The 14,956-nt window shown below is 41.5% G+C and overlaps 1 protein-coding gene across 2 annotated transcripts in view; it reads right to left on the reverse strand.

The window, feature by feature from the left end:
- Positions 1–14,956, reverse strand: part of NCALD (neurocalcin delta) — a 343,524-nt gene that overhangs the window by 260,306 nt on the left and 68,262 nt on the right. The window lies entirely within an intron of this gene.

Genomic DNA, 14,956 nt, shown 5'->3' on the forward strand with positions numbered 1-14,956 from the left:
AACTTAGTATTCTGATGCCAAACAAAATATTAAAGCAAGTTCCCTGTTTTTAATGCTTTGTATCTTGGTGGTTGTATGAATCAAGATGTATCTTGGAAAACTCACTAGCAGCTGGAGGATATTAGTTTTCCTACCAAAAATAGTCGGAGTCTCCTAAACTGTGGCATAGACATAAAGTGATCAGAGCACTTGAGGAATCTGACTCCACTGTTGAATCAGAAAGATGGGTCAGGGGTTCCAGGCTGACAGCCTGACACCTTACAGAAAGCTGCTGGACATAGTGCTGGCCATCAGAAAATGAGGCAGCCCTTTGTCTTATGGTCTGTAAGGCACATTATATATTATACTGAGAAAAGGTTGAGGTTCCAGAGCTGATACCTTACTAGGTTGTCAGAATGGATCCCCCAGCCTGGAATCTACTAGGTCAGAGTATCCTCCCAGCAGAGGTCCCACTTAGAATCTGGTAAATTCCTCCACTGTCACTTGAAAGATGTGCCTTTCTCCACCAGAAACATTTTTTTCCTTCTGTCATGGGACCCCACCATAGCCCAAACCATGCTAACCAGCGTGTCACCAGTGATGTGACCCTATGTGGGGCAATTGTCACTTTTCAGGACCTCAGACCACTCACCTATAAAATGAGAGGGTTGGGTCCAGTGACCTCCAAAGACAATTGCAGTTCTAAAAAATGAAGTTACAATGTTCCATTCTAAATTCCAAACCCAGAAAAACTAATTTGGGACCCTCCACAATCTTGGATGGGGGTGCTAGCAATCAACCTACTTTTATCTGGCCAAATCTCCCAAGTATGTCCTGTTGGCCAAAGATGCACCATAAGTCTCCCCAGCAGCTCTGAGGGAGCCTATAACTCTGTCACCATAATCTCAGAATGCTTGTGGATATTTACTTTTAGAGCTTAACTGGTCATATAAACCAGAGTTTCCTTATGACACCACTGAACACAGGGAGCTGCTGCTGCTGCTAAGTCACTTCAGTCGTGTCTGACCCTTAATGACCCCACAGACGGCAGCCCACCAGGCTCCCCCATCCCTGGGACTCTCCAGGCAAGAACACTGGAGTGGGTTGCCATTTCCTTCTCCAATGCATGAAAGTGAAAAGTGAAAGGGAAGTCGCTCAGTCGTGTCCGACCCTTAGCGACCCCATGGACTGAAGCCCACCAGGCTCCTCCATCCATGGGATTTTCCAGGCAAGAGTACTGGAGTGGGGTGCCATTGCACACAGGGAGCAGTTCAGTACAAAAAAAGGGCCTTCTTGAAGCTTATTCAAGGAAGTTATAAAGGACTGAGAAGAATAAATTACATAGATGTTTTAACACCTTAAGGAATAATAAGAATAGTAGCTAGCATTTGTTGACTATTTACCTTATGCTTCCTGTCCATGGGGTCGCTAAGAGTCAGACATGACTAAGCGACTTCACTTTCACTTTTCACTTTCATGCATTGGAGAAGGAAATGGCAACCCACTCCAGTGTTCTTGCCGGGAGAATCCCAGGGACAGGGGAGCCTGGTGGGCTGCTGTCTATGGGGTCGCACAGAGTCGGACACGACTGAAGCGACTTAGGGGCAGCAGCATCAGGACCTGTTCTTCGAGCTAGGCTTCAACCATACGTGAACCAAGAACTTCCAGATGTTCAAGCTGGGTTTAGAAAAGGCAGAGGAACAAGATATCAAAATGCTAACATCCACTGGACCACAGAAAAAGCAAGAGAATTCCAGAAAAACATCTACCTCCACTTTATTGACTACACTAAAGCCTTTGAGTGTGTGGATCACAATAAACTGTGGAAAATTCTGAAAGAGATGGGAATACCAGACCACCTTATCTGCCTCCTGAGAAACCTGTATGCAGGTCAAGAAGCAACAGTTAGAAGCAGACATGGAACACCCGACTGGTTCAAAATTGGGAAAGGAGTACATCAATGCTGTATATTGTCACCCTGCTTATTTAACTTATATGTAGAGTACATCATGTGAAATGCCAGGCTAAATGACTGACAAGCTGGAACCAAGACTGCCGAGAGAAATACCAATAATCTCAGATATGCAGGTGATACCACCCTAATGGCAGAAAGTCTCTTGATTAAGGTGAAAGAGGAGAGTGAAAAAGCTTGCTTCAAACTTAATATTCAAAAAACCCAGATCATGGCATCCAGTCCTATCACTTCGTGGCAAATAGATGGAGAAAAAATGGAAACAGTCACGAACACTATTTTCTTGGGCTCCAAAATCACTGTGGATGTGACTGCAGCCATGAAATTAAAGGCATTTTAATGTATTATTTAGTGTATTTAGTGTATTAAAAAGCAGAGACATCACTTGGCCAACAAAGGTCCATATAGTCAAAGCTGTGGTTTTTCCAATAGTCATGTACAGATATGAGAGTTGGACCAAAAAGAAGGCTGAGCGCAGAATTGATGTGTTCAAACTATGGTGCTGGAGAAGACTCTTGAGAGTCCCCAGGACTGTAAGGAGATAAAACAAGTCAATCCTAAAGGAAATCAACCCTGAATATTCTTTGGAAGGACTGACGCTGAAGCTGAAGCTCCAGTACTTTGGCCACCTCATGCGAAAAGCTGACTCATTGGAAAAGACCGTGATGCTGGGAAAGATTGAAGGTAAAAGGAGAAGGGTGTGGCAGAGGATGAGATGGTTAGATAGCATCACCAACTCAGGGGACATGAATTTGAGCAAACTCCCAGAGATAGTGAAGGACATGGAAGCCTGGCATGCTGCAGTCCATGGTGTCACAAAGAGTTGGACACGACTTAGTGACTGAACAGGAATAGAATCCCCTGCAGCTAGGACAGTGGCTGACACATAGTACGTGTATAATAAATATGGATGACAGAAATAAATGAGTGAATGGCAGCTGTTTATATGACTTTATGAGTATTAAATGAAATAATAAAAATAAAATATTTATCACAGAATCTGGTATATAGTAAATCAACAATCTGGTATAATTAAACTATCAGGGGCCCCAAGTTCTAGTCTTGGCTCTTTCCTCAACCAGCAGGATGATCTGGGGCAAGCTATACATTCTCTGAGCCTTTGCATCTCATCTTAAATCTTGTGTGATGGATTAGAGCATCTCTGAGGTCTCTTCCAGAATTTATTAAAGTTCCACAGTACTGAATATCTAATGGTCAAAATTTCCAGCCTTGCTCAACGGTAACTGAACTACTGTTGCCTTAATAGCAACTCAAAAACGCTAGTTGTGGCCTTGCTTTAGTATTTCAGTTTCCATTTGCTAACTATACTTTTAGCTCAAGTTTACAAGGAGTTTCTAGGCAACTCTGCAAAGTTCTTGCATTTTCCACTGCACCTCAACTCTTTTTCCTATCTTAATTTCCAAGCACTAAACAGAAGATGGCTTTAGTTTAACAGTCATCTGACCTGGACTATAATGAAAGATTTCTCAAAACAGAACTCTGGAAAATTTCAGAAAGAGCAGTAAATGCTGATGTTTCATCCAGATATTCCTAGTGGAATTTCTGGACCCTGGGTAGAAATGTAGTCTTGGAGACATCAGTTTATCTCCAAAGAGAGAGCTCCTAGAAGCATTATTAAAGCCAAAAACCAAACTGTGAATCATTCATCTTATTTCCAAGAAAAAAATGCGGTAGCCTTTACCACCTACTCAAAAGTCCATGATATCTCCTCAGTGACTCGGAACGAAGTAATTTAGTTCATCCACCCTTGAGAAATGATTCCTGGGCAACAGGCTAAAACAAAGCAATGTGTCTCATAGACAAAGCTGTGTCCTGTCAGAGTTGCTAAATTCAAGTTTGCAGCCGCATTCATCTCTTACCTTGATAGTCCGATAGAATACATGTGTGTGGGTGCTGCTAAGTTGCTTCAGTTGTGTCCGACTCTTTCTGTCCCTCTGGACCATAGCCCGCCACGCTCCTCTGTCCATGGGGATTCTCCAGGCAAGAATACTGGAGTGGGTTGTCATGCCCTCCTCCAGGGGACCTTCCCAATCCAAGAATCGAACCCGAGTCTCTTACCTCTCCTACATTGGCAGGCGTGTTCTTTACCACTTGTGCCACCTGAGAAGCCCAATAGAATATATGATTTCTTTGCAAACAATGGACCCAAAAGAAAAAGAATAAATCTCAAATTCAGCTAGCTCTCATTCCTTGATTGCTTATGTCAATCAAGCCAGTTTGGCTGCTGTTCTGCTTGGTAACTGGCTTCAATCAAATCACGTTTAGTGCTTCCAGTAGTCTGCTGCCACGGTTAACACCTGGAAAACCTGCTTCATTTAACTGACTTAACCAAAGTCAGTTTCCCCAGCAAGACCAGACTTGAAAAGCATGGCTCCCCATCAAAACATCATCAGGAGAAAGGGTCTCTCTGATTTAACGCTTCTGCTGAATACTACTAGCCCCACTGTCACCTTTTCTCTTGCAACGTATTATCACAGTTAAGGGTTGATGGCTTGTTACCCAAAGTCCCTAGACCAAAGTCTTTGAACGTATTAGAAAATTGAGATCTTAGACACTTATCCAGAGGTATTTAATCAGAATTTACATTTATAGGATCCCCAGGTAATTGACATACACACTAAAGTCTGAGAAGCATTAAGTTAGAATAATGGTATTTGAGATATTTATTTCAAATGAAATAAACATTCCCAGTCAGTCTCCAATCATTTGGGAAGAAGTGGAATAAATTATTAGGCTTGTTTGCCTTATAGCAATAAGTGATAATTAATCCTATGGGGGCTTTTTGTAATATTATTTTGGTCTTAGAATTTGTTTTCCCTTTTTATGTAATAGGATTTCTCATAATCCTGGAGTAGGGTAATAAAACCAGATGTATTAAGCAATACCTGGTGGTGTGCTAGTAAACTGGTTTTCTGGAGGGAAAATCCCTGATTTGTACCATTTGTCAATTTCCATGGTGTAAATTGCTCATTCATGATCAATTTAAAGCTACCAATGATTTTAACAACTGCCACAGAAAATTCTAGAAAATTTAATAATTGGCTTTTACAAATTGTTATGAACTACTCCAATACCACCGGAAGATCCTCAAAAAGGAAATCTCTTTTCAAATTATGGCCACTCCTTGCTTGAACCTGTGAGATGATGTCAGGCTAGATTTCCTAAACATCCTTATCTTTCCATCATTCATGCCCCTGCTCCAGAACTGAAGAAGGTTCCCTATCATTCACTGAGTGCACACCTCTAACCTCTTTTTCTGTTTTTCAAAAACCCCTTCTCATTCCTCATACGCTATTTATCCCACTTCGTTTTCTAGTTCTCTTGAACATACTACATACTTCCCACTTCTGTTTCCTTCAACCCATCAGTTTTTGAGGTCATGATTGAGGAAGCAGGTAACCCCAGCTATTGTCAGCATCTAACTTCCAACAACGAGGGACAAGACTGCAACGGGGTGGAGCTAACACAGCGAATGGCAGGCGGAGAAGTGGGAGGACTTGAGTGTTGATAACATCTCTGAGTTGCTGAATCAACTTTCCCTGTACTCACCCTTCTTACAGACTTTCCGGTACAGAAGTGAATAAACATCGAGATTCTACACCTGCAACTGAAAGCGAACCTAACAGGGTGCTGAGAGATAAAGTTCATTGATGGAATGACAAGCCACATCAGTGTGAACCCAAATGAGGCCGTCACCAGCACAGCCTGCAGTGGTTCCCGCCAGCTGTAATCAACTATCTGGAAGACACCAGTGAGGCGCTGATCACAGCAACAGCAGGTTAGAGCACTTCACAATCCCATCGAATCTTGGATATGGAAAGGATCTTAAAGGTTTTATAATTTTACTTCCCACCAAAGGCATCCATGACCGGCCATTATCAGCCTTTTAAAATAAATGTGGATTCATATTCTTCCAAGGCAGTATATTCTGTTTTATTATTTATTCTATTTATTATTCTTAATTCTTTGTGACAAGCTAAAATATGCCTTGCTGTAATTTCTAGTCACTAGCCACAATTCTCCTCTCTTGAATCACATGCAAAAAGACCTTGAGATATATGAGACTATTGATTATGGCTTATCTGTCCTACGTATCTTTATTCCCCCCTTTTCAGACCTCTCACCACCTCTTATCCATGGGTAGGACAGAGTCCAGTGGCATGCCTCTAAACAGATCCCTACACACTGACGTCAGCCCACAGCAATCTATTTTCTTTGCATATGATGTTTCAGTCCATAACAAATCTGAATTTTATCTAACCTGACTACAAGAATAGAGTATTAGCCAAGGTTACATCAGGTGCTGTAACTAGATTATGGTTTATTTATTTCCAATACAAGTTTATTTCTCCTTCACAAAAACTCAAAAGCAAAGTTCTCACTGATCTCTTCAGGACTCGGAGTCTCAGGATCTTTCTCTTTTGTGGCTCCACCAACTTCAACACCAGCTTCCAAAGCAACCATGGAAGCAGAAAGAGCAAAGAGGATCCAGTGAAAGGTGTGGTTATGTCCAAGCCTGGAAATGGTGCCCATAACTTCTCCTCCCATTCCATTAGCCACACCCCAGTGAGATGCCACGTGTCACTCAAAACACACGTGAAAAACATATTTAGCTGTGTGACCAGGAGGAAGAGGACACGGACTTGGTGAACAGCCTGTCAATTTCTGCCACAAATACCATATGAAAACATCTGTCTAAATGTCTAAGTATTTACAGAAATCCAAATTATCCACGGAGACAGACAAGGATTTGCCTAACTCGGAAAGACAAAAAGCAGAGTCCCATAGGAAAATAGGTATGACAGCACATTCTGCTTATTTCATAAAAATAGAAGATATTTTGGCATGGAATGGGAAACATGTTAAAAAGAGTGCTTCCCAACGGCTTCCTAAAGAGTGCATTAGGGAAACTCATTTCCTCCAAAGCATAATAAAGGAACAGTAACAAATCAGAAATAAAAACATTTATTTTATTTTTAGAAAATACTTTCTGTTGCCTGAATTACTTACAAGGAACAACAATGCTATGCTATGCTATGCTCACATTATTCTTATTTATTCATTAATTAACAATATGAAATAGAAGATCATAAAGAGTAAATTGATAGATGTGACTATGTAAAAATTAACATTTGGTATATCAACAAACAGTTTCAGTCAGTCAGTCAGTCAGTTCAGTTGCTCAGTCGTGCCCGACTCTTTGCGACCCCATGAATCGCAGCACGCCAGGCCTCCCTGTCCATCACCATCTCCCGGAGTTCACTCAGACTCACATCCATCGAGTCCGTGATGCCATCCAGCCATCTCATCCTCTGTCGTCCCCTTCTCCTCCTGCCCCCAATCCCTCCCAGCATCAGAGTCTTTTCCAATGAGTCAACTCTTCACATGAGGTGGCCAAAGTACTGGAGCTTCAGCTTTAGCATCATTCCTTCCAAAGAAATCCCAGGGTTGATCTCCTTCACAATGGACTGGTTGGATCTCCTTGCAGTCCAAGGGACTCTCAAGAGTCTTTTCCAACACCACAGTTCAAAAGCATCAATTCTTCGGCACTCAGCCTTCTTCACGATCCAACTCTCACATCCATACATGACTACTGGAAAAACCATAGCCTTGACTAAGATGGACCTTAGTTGGCAAAGTAATGTCTCTGCTTTTGAATATACTATCTAGGTTGGTCATAACTTTCCATCCAAGGAGTAAGCGTCTTTTAATTTCATGGCTGCAGTCACCATCTGCAGTGATTTTGGAGCCCAAAAAAATAAAGTCTGACACTGTTTCCACTGTTTTCCCATCTATTTCCCATGAAGTGATGGGACCAGATGCCATGATCTTCGTTTTCTGAATGTTGAGCATTAAGCCAACTTTTTCGCTCTCCTCTTTCACTTTCATCAAGAGGCTTTTTAGCTCCTCTTCACTTTCTGCCACAAGGGTGGTGTCATCTGCATATCTGAGGTTATTGATATTTCTCCCAGCAATCTTGATTTCAGCTTGTATTTCTTCCAGTCCAGCGTTTCTCATGATGTACTCTGCATAGCAGTTAAATAAGCAGGGTGACAATATACAGCCTTGACATACTCCTTTTCCTATTTGGAACCAGTTTGTTGTTCCATGTCCAGTTCTAACTGTTGCTTCCTGACCTGCATACAGATTTCTCAAGAGGCAGGTTAAAATTAAGAAAATATGTGCAGTGGTTGTGACAGAGAGCTAACATTCCTAAAATATAAAGAATTCTTGCAAATAAGGAAATAAAGACAAGTAAATACATTGATGTATTTAAACAAACGAAATGAAGAACAGGATTAGACAATTCACCAAATATGAACTATCATTATAATATGTTTGATTCAATAGCAAACCAAAAAAAAAAAAAAAAAACTGGGGAAAGTTACCCATTTGTAACTGATTTTTTTAAAGATTAGTATCTGTGTTGACAACAATGTGCTAAACCTAGCATTCTCATCTAGAACTGTTTGCCACAGGCATGAACAGGCTTAATACTGCTTTCTGATCCACAAAGTTCATATTTGGGAGTCTAGTTTAAGGGATAATCAGAGAAAATCACAGAATCCTCTCTGTTGGGATATACATCATAACATTATTTCTAATAGTGAAAATGAAACTATCCATTGCTGAAATAAATTATGGGGCATCTACATAAGAAAAATAAAAGCACCCATTAAAGGTTATACTTCTGAAAAATATTTAATAACACAAAATACTGTTAGGCAGAAAAAATAAATTAGGAAGCAAAATAATATACATTGCAGGATCCTAATTTTATGGAATATATGAGTATGGTCAGTAGTATATGATAACATCTATATAACAAGTAGTTGGAATGCTTGATGAAGAGAAAGAACTAGTGCTTTTGAAAATAACTGCTGAAATTTTCTGGAAGAAACTAAATTCTAATTATTTCTACTTCTTACCTATTAGTTTTAACAGTGCTTACTTTGATCTTAAAATCTTAAAATTTTACCACTGGGTCTTGAACAGCGTTATAAACCACAACAGAAGGTACTAAGGATATGTACTGAATTCTCCTTTCTCCAAGAGGAGGGGAGCAGATAGAATCAAGGAATTGAAAGACGTTTACTGGGGAACACTGAAGTGCTTCTTCAGCACATATTGGTGTGAAAACACAATGACTCCAGGATCATTCTTATTATGGTAAGGTCTTTCTCCCTGGGAACTCTCATCTGGATAGGACAAGAATCCTGAGGACCCCTATTCAATCCATGCGGTCAGATGTAGTTACTGTTCCTTTGTGGAGGAGGAGATAGATGGTTGGATCTATTGGTTGAGATGCCCAGTCTCTGCCACTGTAGACAGCCCACGGCTAAAGCAGAATCTAGTGCCCTTGCTAGGGTCTGTCAAGCAGCGGGTGGCCTGGAACCCAAGGGCTGAAGAGTTCACCTATGCAAGTAAGAACTATGGGAACTGAGGCCAGTAAGACAGCTGGGGGTAAGGACTCTCTCCCAGCCTCACTTTCTTGGATACTCCCCTCTAAAGCAGGCCTGATCTCTCAATATCAGAGCAGCTTATTGATAGAGCTCTTGCAATTTATACACACACACATACACAGAACCATTTTCAGGTTCTAGCATCAGAAACTCCCCTCTAACAACTCCAGATTAGAATGGAATCCAGATTGCAAACCAAGAAAACAAGTTAAATCCTCAAAGTGAAAGTGTTAGTCTCTCAGTCTTGTCTGACTCTTTGCAACCCCACAGACTGTAGCCTGCCAGGCTCCTCTGTCCATGGGATTCTTTAGGCAGGAATACTGGAGTGGGTTGCCATGCCCTTCTCCAGGAGATCTTCCAAACCCAAGGATTGAACCCAGGTCTTCCACATTGCTGGCGGATTCTTTTACCATCTGAGCTACCACGGAAACCCTAGATCCTCAAAAGGAACTAGAATATAGACAGTGACTCTTGAAGCGGCTTTATGCAAATCTGCCCATCACTCCACCCAGGAACCTTTCTGCTCCACATAACAATGAGTGTTGGAGAATCTATGACCACCTCTATTCATCTGACTCCAGTTTTTCTCCAAGCCCCAAACTCTCCTGCTACAGTCTCAGAAGAGTAGGTTGGCATTTGGTTTACAGCTACACAACTGAAGAGGGCTACTCAAGTGAGTCTTTGCAGAATCAGAAAGTTTTCTTTCCAGGTGAAGAACCACAAAAACTGAAAACAGAAACAGCCAACAACTTTAAAGGACCAGTGTGTCTTGCTTAAAAGAAGAATAGATTTAAGTTCCCCTTCAGCAGGTCCCCTGTTGCTTAAAGCAAACTTTTCTGGATATAGCAAGGAGATCAATACATAATTTTGGTGACAAATAGACTTTTCCATGCAAGAGTTTTAGCCGCCTAGGACTAAATCATGGTAATTGAAGGTCATCTCTTTGAGGTCAGTGGTTGGGACCAAGACACTGACTAGACTGCTGTGCTGTTAAAGCTGTCTAGTTAAAGCTGTTTATCTGTAAGGTGAGTCATAAGGCTACCTGCATCATGGGATGCTGTGAAGGTTCACCCCAAAACCCTCCACACCCTTTCATGTAAAACAACCAACCAAAAAAAGCCCAAATGAGATATGCTTTCTACATGGTGGAAACCAGTGATTTTCCCCACCAAATAAAATCTCAGCAAACCCTCAAAGTGTAAACAGAGAGAACTGGTGAACATGTTCCTGAAGCAGCTGGCTTGATGCTCTACAACCTGATGAAAGAGACCTGATAACAGCATGCAACTGAAGCATCTCTGGGCCCCCAGGTTGCTTGGGAATACAGTCCTGGATGAACTGTGATTGAATTCTACTGTGTTCACAGGCGGGACAGCAGGTTGGAGCCTCCACTGGCTCATTCACTTAACCACCTTGGAATCTGCCAACATGCGCTTTCTCTGCACGTGAGAAAAAGCACCCAGGGTGAAGCGGAATACACCACCTGTCTCACTAGCTCTGGTGACATACAGAACCATTTGTTCCTTGCTGTTCTCAGCACACAGCTGAAGATATTTTTAATTAAAAAAAAAAAAAAGATGCCATCCAAACGATGTCTCCATTTTTATCTAAACCTAGCTCTTCAAATCCATTATCACATTAAGGGGAGAAATCTCCTGCCTGCAGGAGCTGATGGATATACTGCCCAGAAGAGACAGGTGAGTCTGGGTGGTTTGTCTTATTCAAGATGACATTCTCCTGTTTGAACTGTCTCAGTCGGATTCCCTGACAATTAGCCATGATGATAATGATATTATGTTATCCAATATAATTTTTAACTTTTCAAAGCCCTTCAATGCTTATTTCATTTGGCCCCAAAAGAAATCCTGAAAAAGACAGGTAGGGGAAGGCATTAATTACATTAATTATCATCTCTTTTAACAAAGATATACAAAGAGCTGAGGTTTGCCAACTCCTAGGTGGGCTGACTGGCTATGAGAGATCAGGATGGCTTCCACTGGCAAAGAAAGCTTCAGGACAAACCCTGGGAGGACTTTTAGATTTCTTCTAATATGAAGTTTCATCCTTCATTTCATCCTTCATCAGAAAATGGATAATACTTCATTACATTTTGTGACCCACCTAGAATTTACCGATCACTTTCACATATTAGATTGAATCATATGAAACTGCCAATATTTGGGTGTTTTTGATTTATAAAAGTAATTCCATATGATTTGACCTAATATTTTACAACTTTCAATCTTCTGTAGCATAAATAGGTCCAAGCTCTTAGCTTTATTTCAGGTCTGGGAAATGTAAACAGCAGGAGTCAGTCTAATTACACGTGTGTGTTTATAGATAATAAAGTATAAATCATTTGACTTGGCCATTTAGGTACAATTTCCAAAATGCTCTCAGAATATAAATAAGTAAGAAGCTATAAATATTAAGTACCTTACCTCAAACTTCATTTCAGTTCAGTCACTCAGTCGTGTCCAACTCTTTGCAAGCCCATGGACCGCAGGAGGCCAGGCCTCCCTGTCCATCACCAACTCCCAGAGTTTACCCAAACTCATGTCCATTGAGTCAGTGATGCCATCCAACCGTCTCATCCTCTGTCATCCCCTTCTCCCCCTGCCCTCAATCTTTCCCAGCATCAGGGTCTTTTCAAATGAGTCAGCTCTTCACATCAGGTGGCCCAAGTATTGGAGTTTCAGCTTCAGCATCAGTCTTTCCAATGAACACCCAGGACTGATCATCTTTAGGATGGACTGGTTGGATCTCCTTGCAGTCCAAGGGACTATCAAGAGTCTTCTCCAACACCACAGTTCAAAAGCATCAATTCTTTGGTGCTAAGCTTTCTTTATAGTTCAACTCTCACATCCATACATGACTACTGGAAAAACCATAGCCTTGACTAGATGGACCTTTGTTGGCAAAGTAATGTCTCTGCTTTTCAATATGCTATCTAGGTTTGTCATAAATTTTCTTCCAAGGAGTAAGCGTCTTTTAATTTCATGGCTGCAGTCACTATCTGCAGTGATTCTGGAGCCCCCAAAAAATAAAGTTTGATACTGTTTCCACTGTTTCCCCATCTATTTCCCATGAAGTGATGGGACTGGATGCCATGATCTTCATTTTCTGAATGTTGAGCTTTAAGCCAACTTTTTCACTCTCTCCTCTTTCACTTTCATCAAGAGGCTCTTTAGTTCTTCACTTTCTGCCATAAGGGTGGTGCCATCTGCATATCTGAAGTTATTGATATTTCTGCCAGCAATCTTGATTCCAGCTTGTGCTTCATCCAGCCCACCTCAAACCTGCCTCTTACTAAATTCATTTTTCTAATCAAGGGATTATCTCTGCAGGTACTTAGCTAACATAAACCATTTCCACGTGCACCACCAGATCCTCAGAATGCAAGAAATAACAACTTCCTTTATGCCTTTTATTTCTTATTCTTAACAAGGAAACTATGGAGGCTTATTCACTTAAACTGCTGATTTCTACTTTTCCTTCCAACCTCTTGGACACTTTAATTGTATTATGTATTACATTGTATTAGTGTTGTAATAATAAAATCACTCCATACTAATTTCCCATCACTGCTACCTCTTACCTCTTCCCAAAGGGCAGATTTTTACCATTCAGAGTCTGGACATTTTGCAGAACTTGTGGGACCCCAACCAATAAAGCTCTATTTGGCCCCCCCAAATAGTTTTACAAGCTGTGTGAAATAACCATATTCTAGCAGCTTGTTCCTCTATATACTTGTTAAGTTTCAGGGCTCAAACTTGACATATGGTTTAAGAAAAACTAGGCAGTCTTTAAGAAAGCATATTATAGAACTCAACTTCTACCAAGGTTCTATCAAGATTGCTTTAAAAAAAAAATTCAGAAGCCCGTAAACCCACTAAGTTGGATCATCTGTGCCTGTTACAACATTGCTTAAATTTTTCCCCACTGCTGAGATCATTTCCCTGAAGATTTCTAAAGGTACAAAGCATAAGGCTTCCGTGTCCGTCATGGTTTTCCACTTAATTTCCACTATGTTTTGCAGCATCACCCCTTCCCTCAGAGTCCAAAGCTTAGGCAACAGTCCAAAGTGGAATTGGACCCGCATGGCAACCAATCAGTCTTGCCTCTGCTGTTTACTGAAATGTCTTAATAAAAGATGGAGGCCCAGGAAGGACTGACCTGGCCCCCGACTTTATTTTTTCCCACCTGATCCCAGTCATGCTCCCTTCACTCTTCATCTTATAGTGACTATGCATTAGGAAGCTGGAAAGGTGTGAGAAAATATTTAATGGATCAAAAGAAAGCCTGGCCATCTTCTGCAGCTGAGAAAGTGGACTCCTAAATTTGTCATGGGTGGAAAGAGAATCACGTCCAAATAGTTTTTTTATGTATTTTTACAAAATCCCCAGCAGGCGTCAACCAATTCAGTAGGGGTATGTGAGGAGGGAGAGAATGATAATGCTGATGAGTGTGAAGACTGGTGTACAAATAAAAGTTTCTACCTCTGGATGGCACTGGCAACAAGTTAAAGCTAAAGCCAAGCACGTGGACACAATCCAGGGCCCAGTCAGTGGCCCAGGCAGCACCTCTGGGGGGACTGGGTAAGGAGGCAGCCCCATGAGAACGTTGGCTTGGAGGGCAGGCAGTTCTGGGCTCCAGACTTGGCTGGGCCAATCACAGGCTGCACCACCCCACAAGTTCACTCATCTCAGCTCCCTGGGCTAAAATGGGGACAAAAATACTTAGTTCAAAATGTAGAGATGAAAAGAGTTCATCTGAACTCTGCTCTAGTAAAATGAGGATAAGTATCCTTTCCCATTTTCCTCCCTTATTTTTCTTAGAATGACCGTGAGGAAGCTAAGAAAACCTACTTTGCAGACTGAGAATTTCTACAGAAACAATGAATCCTGGAAGCTAATGAGAAATCTGTTATTCAGTGATTGTAACTTAAATCCAGAGAGTTCATCAACAAGCACATTTTTAAAGTGTCCTCGGTGTCTGACTACATGGAAAATTACTTTTTCCCAACCTGCTAGAATAGTTTAGAAACATTTCTATGTGAGCTTTGCTGAGAGAATCATGTAATTAATACTGAGATAAAGTTTTGAAAAAGAGCAAACCCGTTTCTCCACATGAACATCCCACCCCTGGGTGCAATTCATCTCTGTCCTGAGCTAGGTCCCACTGACAGACTTGGACCCCAGAACCCCCAAGGACTGTGTAGAGTGAGCAGGATCTGGGCTGGGGCACAGCAATCAATGGAGTCAGTTTGTTCGTTCATTTGCAGCAGAAAGAAACAGTAATTATAACTTCAAGAGCGTCTGGATGAACTATCGTGAAACAAAGAACCCCCAGCATGCTCTGTGAAAGGATGACTGGGGATCAGTGAGGGATGCATTTAGAGATGCCACGAAGCAGGGAGGGCGTGAGGAGGAGAAAGGTGGGGATGTGGATACTAAGGATGCTGGGGGCAGCGCCTTGATAGGGAATGTAAGGGGGAAACTGGCAGAGAGAAACTTTCTGT

This window comes from Capra hircus, chromosome 14 (assembly GCF_001704415.2).
Source record: "Capra hircus breed San Clemente chromosome 14, ASM170441v1, whole genome shotgun sequence".
Taxonomy (NCBI): domain Eukaryota; kingdom Metazoa; phylum Chordata; class Mammalia; order Artiodactyla; family Bovidae; genus Capra; species Capra hircus.